Source organism: Rutidosis leptorrhynchoides, chromosome 6, assembly GCF_046630445.1.
Source record: "Rutidosis leptorrhynchoides isolate AG116_Rl617_1_P2 chromosome 6, CSIRO_AGI_Rlap_v1, whole genome shotgun sequence".
Classification (NCBI taxonomy): Eukaryota; Viridiplantae; Streptophyta; class Magnoliopsida; order Asterales; family Asteraceae; genus Rutidosis; species Rutidosis leptorrhynchoides.
This window is the reverse complement of record NC_092338.1, coordinates 385531446-385551607: the sequence shown is the minus strand read 5'-3', so window position 1 is coordinate 385551607 and position 20162 is coordinate 385531446. Positions and strand designations below refer to the sequence as shown.

The window sequence follows — 20162 nt, the reverse complement described above, 5'->3', positions numbered from 1 at the left end:
AACTACATAAATAAAAGGAAGCTTTTCATGAAAAATGAAAGAAATCAGCAATCAAAGATTCATAGATACAAAGGAAACCAATACGAAAATCAAATTAATGAACAAGACAACCAATAATTTCATGACACTCTGTAATGGATTATATTCCGTAACACAACATGCAAACAAATAATTCAGAATCTGCCAAAATCTTCTGCTCTTCCCAGAACAATACATACACAACATTATGATTATTATCAACAATTATCACATTAATCAATGATTAATTGCAAAATCAAGAAATTAGTAAACTACCAAATACCCATTAATCATCTCCCTTCAAAATCAAAACTTTTCAAGTATAAAACCTCACAAACCTCATATTCACTCACATTCACTCATACCATATATCTTGAAACAGTTTGAGCAACAACAAATATGGAGGGTAAGGAAGAAGATGTGAAACTTGGAGCAAATAAGTTTCCTGAAAGGCAACCAATTGGGACATCAGCTCAAACAGATATTAAAGATTACAAAGAGCCACCACCAGCACCATTGTTTGAACCAGGAGAGTTGTCTTCATGCTGAATTTGTTGCAACTTTCTTGTTTCTTTATATTTCGGTTTTAACTGTTATGTGTGTGGCCAAATCTCTAACTAAATGTGGCACAGTTGGTATTCAAGGAATTGCTTGGGCTTTTGGTGGTATGATCTTTGCTCTTGTCTACTGTACTGCTGGTATCTCAGGTATTTTTTTTTTCTTCTTAATTTTTCATCAAGTTTGTGTTTTTAAGTGAATATTAGCTTCTTTTTTTACATTTCCAACAAAAGTACTAAACCCCTAATCTTTGTTGTATATTCTGCTTGAAATCTTCCAAAAAGTTAGTTTATGGTGGCATGTTTTAGTGAAATTTTAGTTTATGCCTAACTCTCTGGTTTGTAAATTTGTTCACCCAGTTGGGGTTTTTCAAGGTAGTTACCTTATTATACTGCAAGGTTAAAGATCTTGAATAAAAAGTTGTTCTGTTTATATGAACCTATTTTGAGATCCATTTTGGTCTCAATTTTACAAAACCCTCTTCAGAATATCTATCTATCTATACTATATAATAAAAGGGAGTTGAAGCTGATGTCATCATATGCTTTAATGAGTAGTACAATGTGTTTTTAAGAGTTGTAAATGAGAGTTTGATGATGTAATATTTTAAAATATTAATATAAATAATTTGGCATTTAAAACTTTTACAGTACCATTTAAATTTGTTTAGAAAACGTTTTCACACTTTCTCATCCTGCAAGTGCTCTGCTCCTCCAATAACTTTTTGTCATCAAATCAATTACCAGTACATTGTAAGAATTCAAAAAGTCTATTACTCTAATATTAAGTAAACTTTTCGAACTATGTGACTCTCTCTCTTTCTTTCAGTTTTATCCCCTTATCTCCCTATTTTCTCTGTTTTCATGTACTTTCATCTTCTACATTCAAATTTTAGGGGTTTTGCACTTGACCATGAGTTTCTGTTTTGATATTCTATATTCTATCTATATTTTTTTTTCCTTAGGTTTGATTGATGTTTGCATATTATGAATCTGAAAGTTTGATTTGAAGAGTACGCATTTCAAACATGATATTGTAAGTTAATGTTTTCATTCATATATCTCAGGGATAGGAATTTTTGTGTATATTTATTTATTCTGTTCTTTTTATTTTGGATATTTTGGATTTGGATTTTGAGTTTGAATTTTTATGAGTGTTGTTTACCCTCAAGGTAGTATGTTATTGTGTAAGTGGTTTTCTGGATCAAAATTTCGTTCAAATCGAACATGTGTTGCACACTAGGTGTTTGTGTTTATGTCTCATTGAGTGTTGATGAAAATTTTCAGAGAAAGTATTCATGTACACATTTTCAAGAGTTTTACGTGGTTAGTCATTAGTTGCAGCTGTCACCTCTTAAACTGATGGTATTAGCTTTTATTCTGCTGCAAAATTAATTAAACTCTTTACTATGTGAAGTTCTTAGTCAAAATTATTCTTATTCCGTAAAAAATGAAGTAATTGGTTAGTTAAACAGTAATTGGTTAATTAAACAGTAATAAAAGGGAGTTGAAGCTGATGTCATCATATGCTTTAATGAGTAGTACAATGTGTTTTTAAGAGTTGTAAATGAGAGTTTGATGATGTAATATTTTAAAATATTAATATAAATAATTTGGCATTTAAAACTTTTACAGTACCATTTAAATTTGTTTAGAAAACGTTTTCACACTTTCTCATCCTGCAAGTGCTCTGCTCCTCCAATAACTTTTTGTCATCAAATCAATTACCAGTACATTGTAAGAATTCAAAAAGTCTATTACTCCAATATTAAGTAAACTTTTCGAACTATGTGACTCTCTCTCTTTCTTTCAGTTTTATCCCCTTATCTCCCTATTTTCTCTGTTTTCATGTACTTTCATCTTCTACATTCAAATTTTAGGGGTTTTGCACTTGACCATGAGTTTCTGTTTTGATATTCTATATTCTATCTATATTTTTTTTTCCTTAGGTTTGATTGATGTTTGCATATTATGAATCTGAAAGTTTGATTTGAAGAGTACGCATTTCAAACATGATATTGTAAGTTAATGTTTTCATTCATATATCTCAGGGATAGGAATTTTTGTGTATATTTATTTATTCTGTTCTTTTTATTTTGGATATTTTGGATTTGGATTTTGAGTTTGAATTTTTATGAGTGTTGTTTACCCTCAAGGTAGTATGTTATTGTGTAAGTGGTTTTCTGGATCAAAATTTCGTTCAAACCTAACATGTGTTGCACACTAGGTGTTTGTGTTTATGTCTCATTGAGTGTTGATGAAAATTTTCAGAGAAAAGTATTCATATACACATTTTCAAGAGTTTTACGTGGTTAGTCATTAGTTGCAGCTGTCACCTCTTAAACTGATGGTATTTGCTTTTATTCTGCCGCAAAATTAATTAAACTCTTTACTATGTGAAGTTCTTAGTCAAAATTATTCTTATTCCGTAAAAAATGAAGTAATTGGTTAGTTAAACAGTAATTGGTTAATTAAACAGTAATAAAAGGGAGTTGAAGCTGATGTCATCATATGCTTTAATGAGTAGTACAATGTGTTTTTAAGAGTTGTAAATGAGAGTTTGATGATGTAATATTTTAAAATATTAATATAAATAATTTGGCATTTAAAACTTTTACAGTACCATTTAAATTTGTTTAGAAAACGTTTTCACACTTTCTCATCCTGCAAGTGCTCTGCTCCTCCAATAACTTTTTGTCATCAAATCAATTACCAGTACATTGTAAGAATTCAAAAAGTCTATTACTCCAATATTAAGTAAACTTTTCGAACTATGTGACTCTCTCTCTTTCTTTCAGTTTTATCCCCTTATCTCCCTATTTTCTCTGTTTTCATGTACTTTCATCTTCTACATTCAAATTTTAGGGGTTTTGCACTTGACCATGAGTTTCTGTTTTGATATTCTATATTCTATCTATATTTTTTTTTTCCTTAGGTTTGATTGATGTTTGCATATTATGAATCTGAAAGTTTGATTTGAAGAGTACGCATTTCAAACATGATATTGTAAGTTAATGTTTTCATTCATATATCTCAGGGATAGGAATTTTTGTGTATATTTATTTATTCTGTTCTTTTTATTTTGGATATTTTAGATTTGGATTTTGAGTTTGAATTTTTATGAGTGTTGTTTACCCTCAAGGTAGTATGTTATTGTGTAAGTGGTTTTCTGGATCAAAATTTCGTTCAAATCGAACATGTGTTGCACACTAGGTGTTTGTGTTTATGTCTCATTGAGTGTTGATGAAAATTTTCAGAGAAAAGTATTCATGTACACATTTTCAAGAGTTTTACGTGGTTAGTCATTAGTTGCAGCTGTCACCTCTTAAACTGATGGTATTTGCTTTTATTCTGCCGCAAAATTAATTAAACTCTTTACTATGTGAAGTTCTTAGTCAAAATTATTCTTATTCCGTAAAAAATGAAGTAATTGGTTAGTTAAACAGTAATTGGCTAATTAAACAGTAATAAAAGGGAGTTGAAGCTGATGTCATCATATGCTTTAATGAGTAGTACAATGTGTTTTTAAGAGTTGTAAATGAGAGTTTGATGATGTAATATTTTAAAATATTAATATAAATAATTTGGCATTTAAAACTTTTACAGTACCATTTAAATTTGTTTAGAAAACGTTTTCACACTTTCTCATCCTGCAAGTGCTCTGCTCCTCCAATAACTTTTTGTCATCAAATCAATTACCAGTACATTGTAAGAATTCAAAAAGTCTATTACTCCAATATTAAGTAAACTTTTCGAACTATGTGACTCTCTCTCTCTTTCTTTCAGTTTTATCCCCTTATCTCCCTATTTTCTCTGTTTTCATGTACTTTCATCTTCTACATTCAAATTTTAGGGGTTTTGCACTTGACCATGAGTTTCTGTTTTGATATTCTATATTCTATCTATATTTTTTTTTCCTTAGGTTTGATTGATGTTTGCATATTATGAATCTGAAAGTTTGATTTGAAGAGTACGCATTTCAAACATGATATTGTAAGTTAATGTTTTCATTCATATATCTCAGGGATAGGAATTTTTGTGTATATTTATTTATTCTGTTCTTTTTATTTTGGATATTTTGGATTTGGATTTTGAGTTTGAATTTTTATGAGTGTTGTTTACCCTCAAGGTAGTATGTTATTGTGTAAGTGGTTTTCTGGATCAAAATTTCGTTCAAATCGAACATGTGTTGCACACTAGGTGTTTGTGTTTATGTCTCATTGAGTGTTGATGAAAATTTTCAGAGAAAAGTATTCATGTACACATTTTCAAGAGTTTTACGTGGTTAGTCATTAGTTGCAGCTGTCACCTCTTAAACTGATGGTTTTTGCTTTTATTCTGTCGCAAAATTAATTAAACTCTTTACTATGTGAAGTTCTTAGTCAAAATTATTCTTATTCCGTAAAAAATGAAGTAATTGGTTAGTTAAACAGTAATTGGTTAATTAAACAGTAATAAAAGGGAGTTGAAGCTGATGTCATCATATGCTTTAATGAGTAGTACAATGTGTTTTTAAGAGTTGTAAATGAGAGTTTGATGATGTAATATTTTAAAATATTAATATAAATAATTTGGCATTTAAAACTTTTACAGTACCATTTAAATTTGTTTAGAAAACGTTTTCACACTTTCTCATCCTGCAAGTGCTCTGCTCCTCCAATAACTTTTTGTCATCAAATCAATTACCAGTACATTGTAAGAATTCAAAAAGTCTATTACTCCAATATTAAGTAAACTTTTCGAACTATGTGACTCTCTCTCTTTCTTTCAGTTTTATCCCCTTATCTCCCTATTTTCTCTGTTTTCATGTACTTTCATCTTCTACATTCAAATTTTAGGGGTTTTGCACTTGACCATGAGTTTCTGTTTTGATATTCTATATTCTATCTATATTTTTTTTTCCTTAGGTTTGATTGATGTTTGCATATTATGAATCTGAAAGTTTGATTTGAAGAGTACGCATTTCAAACATGATATTGTAAGTTAATGTTTTCATTCATATATCTCAGGGATAGGAATTTTTGTGTATATTTATTTATTCTGTTCTTTTTATTTTAGATATTTTGGATTTGGATTTTGAGTTTGAATTTTTATGAGTGTTGTTTACCCTCAAGGTAGTATGTTATTGTGTAAGTGGTTTTCTGGATCAAAATTTCGTTCAAATCGAACATGTGTTGCACACTAGGTGTTTGTGTTTATGTCTTATTGAGTGTGGATGAAAATTTTCGGAGAAAAGTATTCATGTACACATTTTCAAGAGTTTTACGTGGTTAGTCATTAGTTGCAGCTGTCACCTCTTAAACTGATGGTATTTGCTTTTATTCTGCCGCAAAATTAATTAAACTCTTTACTATGTGAAGTTCTTAGTCAAAATTATTCTTATTCCGTAAAAAATGAAGTAATTGGTTAGTTAAACAGTAAGAAAATGTCCAAAAATAGAACCTTTAGTAAGTAATAAGTAATATTATGCTCAAAATTCTAACTACTACTAATGATATTTTTTAAAACTTATTTTGAAGGGTTAGACATGGATTTTGAGGGCTATGGGCATCACTTTTTTGAGTTTAAGGCCGTGTTTGTAGTTCAACGTCTGATTTTATATTGCATCTCCATGATACTCTTATGATTAAATTTGATTTTTGTGTGAAAAAGGTCTGCTCTTTAGTTTAATATTATAAAAAACAGTGAACTCCCATCTGAATATTAAGTATGTATATTATTATATGTTTTTGAACAAATAAGGTGTTTGAAAAGTGCAAAGATGGTGCCTATGAAACGGCTTGGTTCCTATGAAACGACTTTGAATATTGCCAGAAAGAGAAGTTCCTGTTAGGGATCATGCTCAAAAGTTACTCCAAATTGCTTAATTATATTAGAAGGTTACAAAACGTGGTTTGTTATTTTGAAGATTTGCCCGTTGGATGCTTGTGGGTGAGATGAAAAAAAAAAACCATTGACAGTGCTCACTATCATAAAGAGTTGCCCAAGGTCTATATTTTCAGTGCAACAATTCCTGGTTTTATCCAATGCTATACTTATGTCCATTTTTCTAACTAAATGTGGTTTATATGTAGTTTTTTAAAAATGTGACAAGTTTTGTTGGGACTTGGCCACTTGAGATCCCACATGGGTGAAATATCATATATCAAAGGCGATTTCATGTACCTGGGATCCTACTGTTACTGTTTTCTTCTTTATTTATTTTACTTGGAGTATTATTTTTTATAATAATATATATTTAGGTGTTAATGAATTTATTCGTTTATATATTATGGAGTATAAGATTGTCCAAAGATAGCTTGGAGAAGTATTCTTCTATGAAATTATGCAACATTTTCACTTATAATTTGAACTCACCTTTGATTTGATTCATTTTTTCTATCTCTATGTATCTGTATTAGTACAATACTGATCATGACATCATGAATGAATATGCAGTTATTTATTGACTTCAATAAAATAGGTGTTATCAAATGCAAATAAGATGTGTCAGATGGAGGTGTCTGGCTATCTTATGTGCATGCTTAATACAGTAACTTATGTGCATGCTTAATAATAATATAGTAACTTGGGTGGGCAGTGGGTCACATGGATGAGTTAGTAGAAAACTATGTGTAACGGTCTTTAATTAATGCCATCTATGATTGCACTCCGTGAATTTCAACATGCTCAAAGGTGATAATAGTTGCAGATGCATCAAGCATATATACCTATAAATATTTATCTATGTTTGATATTCTATGATGAAGACTTGGACCAAATAAACTGCATTGGTGTGGATATTGTTGTTCAAATGCTCATTAAATTGAAGCTTTAGTTTTGTGTTGTTTGTTTAACCTATTTGCTTTGCAGATATTTGATATAGTTTGCAGTAGGTTCTATTATTGTTATTAATAAGTTTTGAACAATGTGTGCAATGCATCACTACATACATGATGACCCATTTACTCTGAAGATATTGATGAGCTTAAATGTTGCAATTTGTGAGTTAGGCTCTACTTTTAGAAGAAGGATGCATATAGCTTTCTACAATGGTAAATTTCCCCGTCTACCCATTTCCCCATCTACAATGGTAAATTACATAAGAATGTAAAGTCTTCTTTCGTTAAGTTGTTACTCTATAAAACTTGCATATAAAATTGTTGTACTTAAGCAACTTAAGCAATTGGTAATTATACATAGGTCATTTAACAAACCCGTGATTTCACGGGTCCTGAAACTAGTATCCCAAAAGATGTAACTTTGAGAAAGAATTCATCTTTTTTGAGGTACATATATGATATAACCCAAATACTGAAGTGTGCACCCAAGTAAGTAATTTGTTCCTCTTGATATGTGTTGAAATTTTCAAATTTACTGTCTGTGCAAAAACCCACCACATCTTTTAAAATAAAGTTTGAATAATTATGTAGATGTTTGCAGACATTCTTCTTTCATCCTTTAACTAACGTTCCACGCTATACCAAGACTTCAATTCATTACTACTGAATGTTTTCGAATTTATGAACGATATTCATCAAATTGTAAGAGAGTTTTTTTTTTTTTTTTTTTTTTTTTTTTTTTTTTTTGATATGTGTTTATGCATGTGTGTTGTGTTTCCAAGAGGTCTTCGTACATATGCCTCTTGATAATGGAAGTAACCACACAAATAGCTAGTCAAATGGCATGCTTACTTCACTTTCCAATGCCACTCACGAGTTTATAAAATAGTTTTTATAAAACTAGACATATTTTATAAACTTCCTTTTATAAAATTGTTTTTACAAAATCTAATTTTATAAAACATATTTTATAAACTTCTATTTTATAAATTATGTATACTTTATTTTATAAAACCAATTTTATAAAATGTAACATAACTTAATTAATTATTTAACCCATAAATAATTAAATCCCCATCATATAAATTATTTCATAATTTATATATACATATCAAGTGTTATTATTTTAGAAATCTTTTTCTTAAAATTCAAGTGTCGCGTATTTTAATCAACGATCCAATCGCTAAGATCAAATACGAATAAGGTGTCGGTAAGCTTGTTATTGGGTATGACCCGACTTGAATCAAAGCATATTAGCCACGTTAATTTAATATGTCTCTCGGGCATACGAAATACCTTCAATCTCCCACTTGCACGAGAAACATAAGAAACCAATGCAAGTGATGGATACCACCTAACGACCGTCCATCACCACCAATATGTTATGACTTTGTGCCATTCAATAACATCATCCCTTTCAAGTTCCCATCTCGAATATGAATAGGTGAATCTTTCATTATATCCTTTCGTCCTAGATGTCATGTTAAATCCAAGAGATACAGAGTGATAACTCTCTTCTAGATTTAACTTTATCAAGTCTTAGACATCTGACTCTCAACGAATAAGAGGGACAAATTCCATCTTGACTACATACATCCTAGATATATACTTTGTATCATACCTGAGCTCTTCCTTGTAAACCACCATATTTCAGAATAGCAAAGGAAAGAATCAAGGCACGATACTTGGTGAATATCCGAACCCAATATGTATCTCAGGTCAGAGGATACAATGATATTCGCCTTTAATCAAGATTACATGTGATCAACCACAAAGGCTCCATTCAGTAAGTCTTGAGAGCGGGTCTTCCAATATTTGTATCCCACAAATATCTTGGAACCTTGGTAGCAACCTTGCCCCACATTCAGCCTGTGAATGTATACCAATCCAAGTTCATAATAGTCTAGACCTCACACTTGTTCCCACAAATGTGATCGACTACGGAATTTAGAATAATAGCTTATTCATGGATAAAATATGCAAAATAGGAACTTGACTCAAAATAAATTAACACCATAATTATATTAATGAGTTTGAACAACTTCGTTCCGTTACAATACATAAAATGTAACAGACTGAAACCCAGGCTAGTTGTAAGTTGCCTATTTTGCCCTTAGGGTTTGTGTTTAGTCTTAAGTGCTTTTATTTTAATTATTTTATTAGTGTTTTATTATAATTGTGTTGTGACCAGTTTGTGACAAGGGTCCCAGAACATGTTGGTTTATTTAATTTGGACTCCGTTAGGGTTGCCAAATTAAGTACGAAAAAAATTAGATAACTGGTAAATAACCGTGTGATATGGGGTATGGGTTTATAACCCAATATTAAGTGTATGTCCTGGATTCTTCTACCATTTTCTCAAAATAAACACACACACACAAACGCATACCAAACACACCCATGATCATAAAACCTAACTTGATTTGTGAGCTTTTGGATTAATTGAAGTTAGCAATCGATTCCTTGTGTTCTTGTGATCATCTTAAGGTAAGTATCACAAAGATTTATGTATTAATCTTGTTGAAAATTGGGTTTTAGTGTTCTTATGAGTTTTTGAAGAAATTAGCTCAAATCTTGTTGTTTGATGTTTAAAAACATCAATTGATGTTAGAAATAGGTTGTATATATGTTTAGTAGCTTCCATGTGCTTAAAATTTGATCAAAATCGCTCAAAAATCGAGTTTTTGGGGAAAAAATTACGAAATCAGCGAATGTGTTCGAACCAGTTGCTACAGTATTTTGCTACAGTGCCCGAGTTGCTACAGTGGCTGAGTTGCTACAGTATCACTATTTGCTACAGTACCGAGTTGCTACAGTGTCACTATTTGCTACAATCTTCGGTATTTGCTACAGTACCGAGTTGCTACAGTGTCCGAGTTGCTACAGTGTCCGAGTTGCTACAGTACCGAGTTGCTACAGTGCCACTGTTTGCTACAGTACCTTTTATGAAATTGAAACGGGCGTAACTTTCAAAACGTAACTCCGTTTTTGATGAATAAACTATCGTTAGAATCGTAATAAAGAATACTTTTCAATGGTGAACTTTTAAGAAACTAGATCAAACTGTTTTTGGGTCGGAAAAGGAGTTTTAGTGTGTATGTCGTGTTTTGCACGCACCTGTATGCCGTTATTGAGTGGAGTCATGATGTAGACTCATAAAATTATGAATATATGGTGTTATGACCTAGTTAATTGTATGAAATGATTATATTATTTATTAGATATGTATATTAACTTTGTTTGTGTTGTTCTCAGGTTATAAGGACAAGGAGGAAGCTCAGAAATAATAACTGAGCAGTTGCTGGTAATTGGTGAGTGGGTCTATCTCCGGATAGAGTTTAAGTAGCATATCATGCTACTGTGGTTGACTCTTTTACCATGCATAGTGTAGAAATTGCTATGATAGAATAATATCGTTTGCCTGATGTTGTATGTGAATTATGTGTACACTGTGTGAATGGCACCAGTCGGGCCTAGGGAGACTGAGGACTCGAAACCGTGCCTTGGAGAGGTTAGAGTCCGTATGAGGTCAACCATGCCTAGGGGAGGTTGGGTCCATAGGATACTGATTGTGGAGTATAGTGTGAACGATGCATCCCCTGCATCTGGATAACTATACTGTGAATTAAGTAGCAGGGACTATCGGTAGACTCAAATCCGATCAGCTAGGAGTCGTGTGCTCGTACAAGCCGCCGATCCTCGTATTGTCTTATTATATGCTAGTTGGTAGTTAGCATGTGTTGTTATTAGTATATAGCTTGTGTGTGACTTAAGCTATATCTGTTAGATAGATTCCATTCACTTAGCGGTGCGCTAATCCCCCACATATTCTCCCCTTGCAGGTTTAGGTACTGCTAGTCGGGATGGGTGCTGTTGCAGAAGACATGTTTGACAACCCAACTCTGATGTGGACTTTTGTATAAATAATGTTTTGTGATAACGTAACACCGTGGTGTAAACTTAAACTTAATTACTCAGATTAATGTAATGACACGACTAATAGTGTGTTTGTTAATAAAGTCTTCCGCTGTGTTTAAAAAAAAAATTGCCGGTGTTACAAGTTGGTATCAGAGCATGGTTTGGCAGCAGATACGTGCGCGTATTTTGTTCCCAAACCCTGAGGCAAGTCAAACATGTCTGTGGGAGTGAGGGCTAAGTGAAAATAGGATATACGTGTGTTAGTTGTGATTGAACTAACTGTTATCCACTAAGCTTTTGTGTGAGCTGTTTTGTAGCACAGGTATGGCTGATAGAAACGCAACTGACCCATCCAACCCCGGAATATTTAGAGCACCTGAAGAGGGTGTTGAGTCTGATGATGATCAGAATAGTTACATTCTTCAGTTAGAGAGCAAACTAAAGGAGGCTGAAGACAAAATTAATGAGCTTGAATTGGTGAGGCATTCTGGAAATGATGATACACCACCTGGATTCCCAACCGCGCAATCCCAAACAATACCTAATGTGCCCCAGAACCAGCTTCAGAATCAAATACCTAACCAATATTATATGCCACCACAAAACACCTTTACTTACCAAAATCCCATGATGATGAATCCATACCAAATGCAAATGTTCCATCAATCTTACTTACAACCACCCAAAAGATGTACTTATAAAAAATTTCGTGATTGTAAACCCTCCGAGTTCTCTGGAAGTACTGATCCGACTGTAACTCTCAATTGGTTGCGAGAAGTTGAAAGGGTATTTGAAGCGTGTCAGTGTGAACCCGGGCTGAAGGTAACATATGCTAGTAGACTGTTGAAAGGTAGGGCTATGATTTGGTGGGATTCTTTGATTTCCAGTATACCGAAAGAGCAAGTGAGTATGATCACATGGGAGCAGTTTTATGGAAAGGTGTGTGAACAGTATTGTAATTCGTTTGATATGAACCGAATCAAGACTGAGTTTCTTGAAATGAAGATGACACCTCAAATGACAATCGATGAGGTAGTAGAGAAGTTTATGGATAAACTGAGGTTTGTACAACAATGGGTGCCAGACGAAGCATCTCGTATCCAGCATTTTGTTAATATCATTCTGCCTGAGTATAGAACTTTTGTTAGAACAGCTACATCATTGTCTCAAGCTGTTGTGATGGCTAAGATGGTAGAAAGTGATGTTCAGGCCGCCAGAAACAGAATGTTTGGTAATGTGCTACAACAAGGTGGGCAAGTATTTGGTCAATCAGGATCTAAATCCAAGAAGTCTAGTGGGTTTAAATCGAAGGGTAAAAGTGGTCAGAGTAGTACTGGATCTGGATCAGGTAAAGGGAATTGGTGTCACACGTGTCGATCTTCTCACAGTGGTCAGTGTTCTGAGGCTACAAGAAGATGCTTAAAGTGTGGTGTTGTTGGGCATGAGTCTTCAGCATGCCCGTATCCAAATAGTGTGTGTTGGAGTTGTCATAAACCAGGGCATCGTGCAATTAGTTGTCCGTCGAAGAGTGGTAGTTCTGGGGCAGGGTCAGGAGCGCGTTCAGCATCAGAGGGTAGGGTCAACTGCCTCGAGTGGGCAGAAGAGGAAGAACCCTTCAACAGCAGAGGCTAGAGCTTTTCAGATGTCGATTGAAAATGCTGTGGCAACCGACGAAGTGATCACCGGTATGTTTCTAATCAACTCAATACCTGCTCGCGTATTGTTTGATTATGGTGCCAATAGGTGTTTTATGTCCCTAGATTTCTGTGCTAAGTTGAATTTACCAGCTACTGTGTTACCCAAGTCGGTTAGTGTAGAAGTAGCCGATGGTAAGACCACACCCGTCACAACCTATGTGACTGGGGTTTGTATAGAGATCGAAGGGAAGCCTTTCCCGGTGACTTGTTTAGTGTTACCTATTTCTAGCTTTGATGTAGTACTAGGAATGGATTGGCTGAGATCGCTTAGGGCTAATATTAAGTGTGATAGAAAAATGATTACCTTTCGTCCAACCGATGGAACCCGTGTTGTGGCCCGAGGGGAGCGTAGCGGGTATAATTTTCCGTTGATAACCATGATGAAAGCGAAAAAGTCGATGGTAAAGGGTTGTGAATCATTTCTTGCATATGTGATTGATGCGAAGAAAGAAAAGAAAACAGTGGCCGATATTCCGATAGTATCAGACTTTCCCGAAGTGTTCCCAGATGAGTTACCAGGTCTGCCACCGGTAAGGGAAGTCGAATATAAGATCGAGTTAGTTCCTGGAACAACTCCAGTTGCAAAAGCTCCATACCGATTAGCGCCGTCTGAAATCCGTGAAATGATGTCACAGATTCAAGAGTTATTAGACCGTGGGTTTATTCGACCGAGTTCTTCACCGTGGGGTGCTCCGGTATTGTTTGTTAAAAAGAAAGATGGGTCAATGCATATGTGTATTGATTATCGTGAATTGAACAAAAGAACAGTGAAGAATAAGTATCCGTTACCTCGAATAGACGATTTGTTCGATCAGTTACAGGGTGCTTCATTCTTTTCTAAGATAGACTTACGATCCGGATATCATCAGGTTCGTGTTGCTGAATCAGATATACCAAAAACAGCGTTCAGAACAAGGTATGGTCATTATGAATTTCTTGTCATGCCATTTGGGTTGATGAATGCGCCAGCAATCTTCATGGATCTAATGAATAGAGTGTGTCGTCCGTTTTTAGATAAGTTTGTGATTGTGTTTATAGACGATATACTAGTGTATTCATAGACCGAAAGTGAACATGCTGAACATCTGAGACAGGTTTTGAACATGTTGAAACGTGAACAACTATTTGCAAAATTTTCAAAGTGTGAATTTTGGTTACGTGAAGTGCAGTTTTTGGGTCATGTGATTTGTGCCGAGGGTATAAAAGTTGATCCGACAAAGATAGAAGCGGTAATGAATTGGAATTCTCCGAAGACTCCGACTGAGATTAAGAGTTTTCTGGGATTAGCCAGTTATTATCACAGATTTATCAAGGATTTCTCGAAAATAGCGGGTCCGTTGACTAAGTTGACTCGTAAAGATGTAGTCTTTCGATGGACTGATGAACAGGAAAAGGCTTTTCAAATTTTGAAACAGCTACTGTGTCAGGCACCGGTATTGGCTTTACCAGAAGGTTCAGACGACTTCGTGGTATACTGTGATGCGTCATTTGCTGGGTTGGGTTGTGTATTAATGCAAAGAGATAAAGTAATCGCTTACGCCTCGCGACAGTTGAAAGTTCATGAGAAGAATTATCCAGTGCATGATCTTGAAATGGCTGCAGTAGTGTTTGCTTTGAAACTGTGGAGACACTATTTGTATGGAACCCATTGTGTTATATGTACAGATCACAAGAGTTTGCAGTATATCTTCTCACAGAAAGAATTGAATATGCGTCAAAGATGATGGCAAGAGTTGATCAAAGATTACGATTGTGAAATTAAATACCATCCGGGTAAGGCAAATGTGGTTGCAGATGCGCTAAGTCGTAAAAAGTCAAGTGAAAATGTGAAATTTCTTCGTTTGAATATAACTTCAGATTTAATTAACAGCTTAAAAATCATTCAGGCCTGTGCTTTAGAGGACGAACATATTAAATCTGAACAAATGACCAAACGAAAAATGGACTTAATTGATGACTCACGTGGACTAAAGACCTTAAACAATCGTGTTTGGGTGCCTAAGCTTGGAGATTTGAGGGATTTAATCATGACGGAAGCTCACAAATCCAGATTGACAGTACATCCGGGTAGTAATAAGATGTATCATGATTTGAAAACAGTGTATTGGTGGCCAACAATGAAATCAGATATCGCCCGTTATGTCGAAAAGTGTCATATATGTGCTCAAGTGAAGGCAGAACATCAGAAACCTTATGGTTCGTTACGTCAGTTACAGATTCCAGAGTGGAAATGGGAACATATAACGATGGATTTTGTGACCAAATTACCTCGAACTCAGAAAAGACATGATATGATTTGGGTAATAGTGGATCGTCTAACTAAAAGTGCTCATTTTCTTGCTACTCGTGAAACAGCTTCGTTAAGTGAGTTAGCCGAATTGTATGTGAAAGAAATAGTTAGTCGTCATGGTGTGCCGTTATCGATCGTTTCAGACAGAGATTCCAGATTTGTGTCAAATTTTTGGAATAGTCTTCAACAGAATTTGGGTACACGTGTGAATTTAAGTATAGCTTATCATCCTCAGACAGACGGTCAGAGTGAAAGAACGATACAGACTTTGGAGGATATGTTAAGGGCTTGTGTGTTAGAATACGGTGGTTCGTGGGATACACATTTGCCGTTGGTCGAATTTGCGTATAATAATTCATATCATTCGAGTATAGGGATGCCGCCCTATGAAATGTTATACGGTCGTCGTTGCAGAACTCTGACTTGTTGGTTAGAAGCTGGGGAGAAACAGTTTGCAGGTCCCGAAATTGTTCAAATGACAGCCGAAAAAGTTGCAATTGCGAGAGAAAAGTTAAAAGCCGCTGGAGATAGGCAGAAAATGTATGCTGATCTGCGTAGACGTCCGGTAACCTTTAATGTGGGTGAACGAGTGTATCTGAAAGTTTCGCCGTGAAAAGGGGTTATCAAATTCGGTAAACGTGGTAAGTTAGCACCGAGATTTATTGGTCCGTTTCCGATCAGTGAAGTGTTGAATGATCAGACTGTAGTGTTAGATCTTCTGTCAGAGTTAGCCGGTTCATAATACATTCAACGTGTGTTATCTTCGTAAGTGTAAAGTCGACGATGAAACACAACTTCTTCCTTTAGAAGATTTAAGGGTCGATTTGAATAAGAAATTGGTGGAAGAGCCGGTCCGTGTGGTTGACCAAAAGGTGACTAAGCTGAGAAAGAAAGAGATTCCGATGGTGTTGATTGAGTGGAAACACAGTTTGGGTTCTAATCTTACGTGGGAAACGGAAGAGTTGATGAGAAAACGTTACCATCATTTGTTTGACCAATACCAGATTCCGAGGACGGAATCTTCTTAAGGGAGGTGGATTTGTAACAGACTAAAACCCAGGCTAGTTGTAAGTTGCCTATTTTGCCCTTAGGGTTTGTGCTTAGTCTTAAGTGCTTTTATTTTAATTATTTTATTAGTATTTTATTATAATTGTGTTGTGACCAGTTTGTGACAAGGGTCCCAGAACATGTTGGTTTATTTAATTTGGACTCCGTTAGGGTTGCCAAATTAAGTACGAAAAAATTAGATAACTGGTAAATAACCGTGTGATATGGGGTATGGGTTTATAACCCAATATTAAGTGTATGTCCTGGATTCTTCTACCATTTTCTCAAAATAAACACACACACACAAACGCATACCAAACGCACCCATGATCATAAACCCTAACTTGATTTGTGAGCTTTTGGATTAATTGAAGTTAGCAATCGATTCCTTGTGTTCTTGTGATCATCTTAAGGTAAGTATCACAAAGATTTATGTATTAATCTTGTTGAAAATTGGGTTTTAGTGTTCTTATGAGTTTTTGAAGAAATTAGCTCAAATCTTGTTGTTTGATGTTTAAAAATATCAATTGATGTTAGAAATAGGTTGTATATATGTTTAGTAGCTTCCATGTGCTTAAAATTTGATCAAAATTGCTCAAAAATCGAGTTTTTGGGGAAAAAATTACGAAATCAGCGAATGTGTTCGAACCAGTTGCTACAGTATTTTGCTACAGTACCCAGGTTGCTACAGTGCCCGAGTTGCTACAGTGCCTGAGTTGCTACAGTATCACTATTTGCTACAGTACCGAGTTGCTACAGTGTCGCTATTTGCTACAGTCTTCGGTATTTGATACAGTGTCACTATTTGCTACAGTACCGAGTTGCTACAGTGTCTGAGTTGCTACAGTGTCGCTATTGCTACAGTACCGAGTTGCTACAATGTCACTATTTGCTACAGTGCCACTATTTGCTACAGTACCTTTTATGAAATTGAAACGGGCGTAACTTTCAAAACGTAACTCCGTTTTTGATGAATAAACTATCGTTAGAATCGTAATAAAGAATACTTTTCAATGGTGAACTTTTAAGAAACTAGATCAAACTGTTTTTAGGTCGAAAAAGGAGTTTTAGTGTGTATGTCATGTTTTGCACGCACCTGTATGCTGTTATTGAGTGGAGTCATGATGTTGACTCATAAAATTATGAATATATGGTGTTATGACCTAGTTAATTGTATGAAATGATTATATTATTTATTGGATATGTATATTAACTTTGTTTGTGTTGTTCTCAGGTTATAAGGACAAGGAGGAAGCTCATAAATAATAACTGAGCAGTTGCTGGTAATTGGTGAGTGGATCTATCTCCGGATAGAGTTTAAGTAGCATATCATGCTACTGTGGTTGACTCTTTTACCATGCATAGTGTAGAAATTGCTATGATAGAATAATATCGTTTGCCTGATGTTGTATGTGAATTATGTGTACACTGTGTGAATGGCACCAGTCAGGCCTAGGGAGACTGGGGACTCGAAACTGTGCCTAGGAGAGGTTAGAGTCCGTATGAGGTCAACCGTGCCTAAGGGAGGTTGGGTCCATAGGCTACTGATTGTGGAGTATAGTGTGAACGATGCATCCCCTGCATCTGGATAACTATACTGTGAATTGAGTAGCAGGGACTATCGGTAGACTCAAGTCCGATCAGCTAGGAGTCGTGTGCTCGTACAAGCCGCCGATCCTCGTATTGTCTTATTATATGCTAGTTGGTAGTTAGCATGTGTTGTTGTTAGTATATAGCTTGTGTGTGACTTAAGCTATATCTGTTAGATAGATTCCATTCACTTAGCGGTGCGCTAATCCCCCACATATTCTCTCCTTGCAGGTTTAGGTACTGCTAGTCGGGATGGGTGCTATTGCAGAAGACATGTTTGACAACCCAACTCTGATGTGGACTTTTGTATAAATAATGTTTTGTGATAACGTAACACCGTGGTGTAAACTTAAACTTAATTACTCAGATTAATGTAATGACACGACTAATAGTGTGTTTGTTAATAAAGTCTTCCGCTGTGTTTAAAAAAAAAAAAAATTTCCGGTGTTACATAAAACATATCATAACCAATCACTAGAATATCGAAGCCCTAATGCACAAACATGTCCTTCATGTTTTCCTCCATGTAAGAGCTTCGTGAGTGGATCCGCTATATTAAGATCTGTTTGAACTTTGTGAATACATGTCTTTCCCTTTTCAACCTCATCCCTTATGTAGTTGAATCTCCACTCAATGTGACCGGTCTTTTGGTGAGCACGAGGTTCCTTGATTTGAGCAATCGCACCCTCATTGTCACATAAGATCTCAAGAGGGGTCCTGAATGGAAGGGACTACTCCTAAGTCGTCGATGAATTTCTTCATCCATGCAGCTTCCTGAGCTGCCAATGAGGCGGCAATGTACTCTGACTCTGTAGTGGATAATGCAACAACATCCTGTTTTGAACTCTTCCAAGAGACCGCACCTCCATTTAACATGAAGACATAACCGGATTGTGATCGAGAATCATCTCGATCAGTTTGGAAACTCGCGTCTACATAACCTTTTACAGCGAGTTCCTCCTCACCAGACCCGTATATAAGAAACATATCCTTAGTCCTCCTAAGGTATTTCAATATACTTATAACTGCAATCTAATGACTATTTCCAAGGTTATTCTGGTATCTACTTGTCAAGATAAGAGCGTATGACACATCCGGTCTAGTACAAATCATTGCATACATGATTGACCCAATAGCAGATGCGTACGGGACTTTCTTCATTCCCTCTTGTTCATCTTTCGTAGTAGGGCACTGAGATGAACTGAGAAGTGTCCCTCTTTGAATAGGTACCAAACCTTTCTTAGAGTTCTCCATCTTGAACCTTTTCAATGTATGCACTTTGATTCAAACCTATCAATTTCTTGTATCTATCTCTGTAGATCCTAATCCCCAAAATGTATTGTGCTTCTTCAAGATCCTTAATGGAGAAGCAGCTTTTAGCCAAGTTTTAACACCTTGCATCGTCGGGATGTCATTTCCAAATAATAATATATCATCCACATATAATACAAGGAACATGATAGTGCTCCCACTAGCTTTCTTGTATGCACAAGCTTCATCACCATTTTTAATGAAGCCAAATTTCTTGGCCTCCTCATTAAAACGATGATTCCACATTCTAGACTCTTGTTTCAATCCGTAGATTGACTTCTTTAACTTACATACTTTGTTAGGATATTTCGGATCAACAAAACCTTCAGGCTGAACCATATAGACTTCTTCCTCAAGATATCCATTTAGGAAAGCGGTCTTGACATCCATTTGCCATATCTCATAATCATAATGAGAAGCAATGGCAAATAATATCCTGATAGACTTTAGCATTGCCACAGGTGAAAAAGTTTCATCATAGTCAATCCCTTGAGTTTGGGTGAAACCTTTTGCTACAAGTCTAGCTTTATAGGTATTCAAGTTTCCATGCATTTCGGTTTTCATCTTGTAAATCCATTTACAATCAACTAATCTAGAGTTAGTTGGTTGTAAAACAAGTTCCTAAACTTGGTTGTCATACATGGATTGCATCTTAGCGTTCATGGCTTCAAACCATTTATCTTTATCAGCCTGTGATAAAACATCTTGATAGTTGGTTGGTTCATCCAAAATAAACCACATAGCAATCATCTATGAGAAATCCATATCTCTCAGGAGGATTACTAATCCTATCAGATCTATGAACGTTTTGTATACTTTGCTCATCCATTTGATCATTCTCAACATTTTCATGTTGAGTGCTAGTGTCAACCAATTGTGTATCATCAACTTGATCTTGAACCTCTTCAAGATC

General features: G+C 35.1%; 1 pseudogene; it reads left to right on the top strand.

Annotated features, from left to right (window-relative positions):
- The first annotated feature begins 417 nt into the window (after positions 1–417).
- LOC139851904 (aquaporin PIP1-2-like) overlaps positions 418–20162 on the top strand; it is a 53374-nt pseudogene continuing 33629 nt past the window's right edge.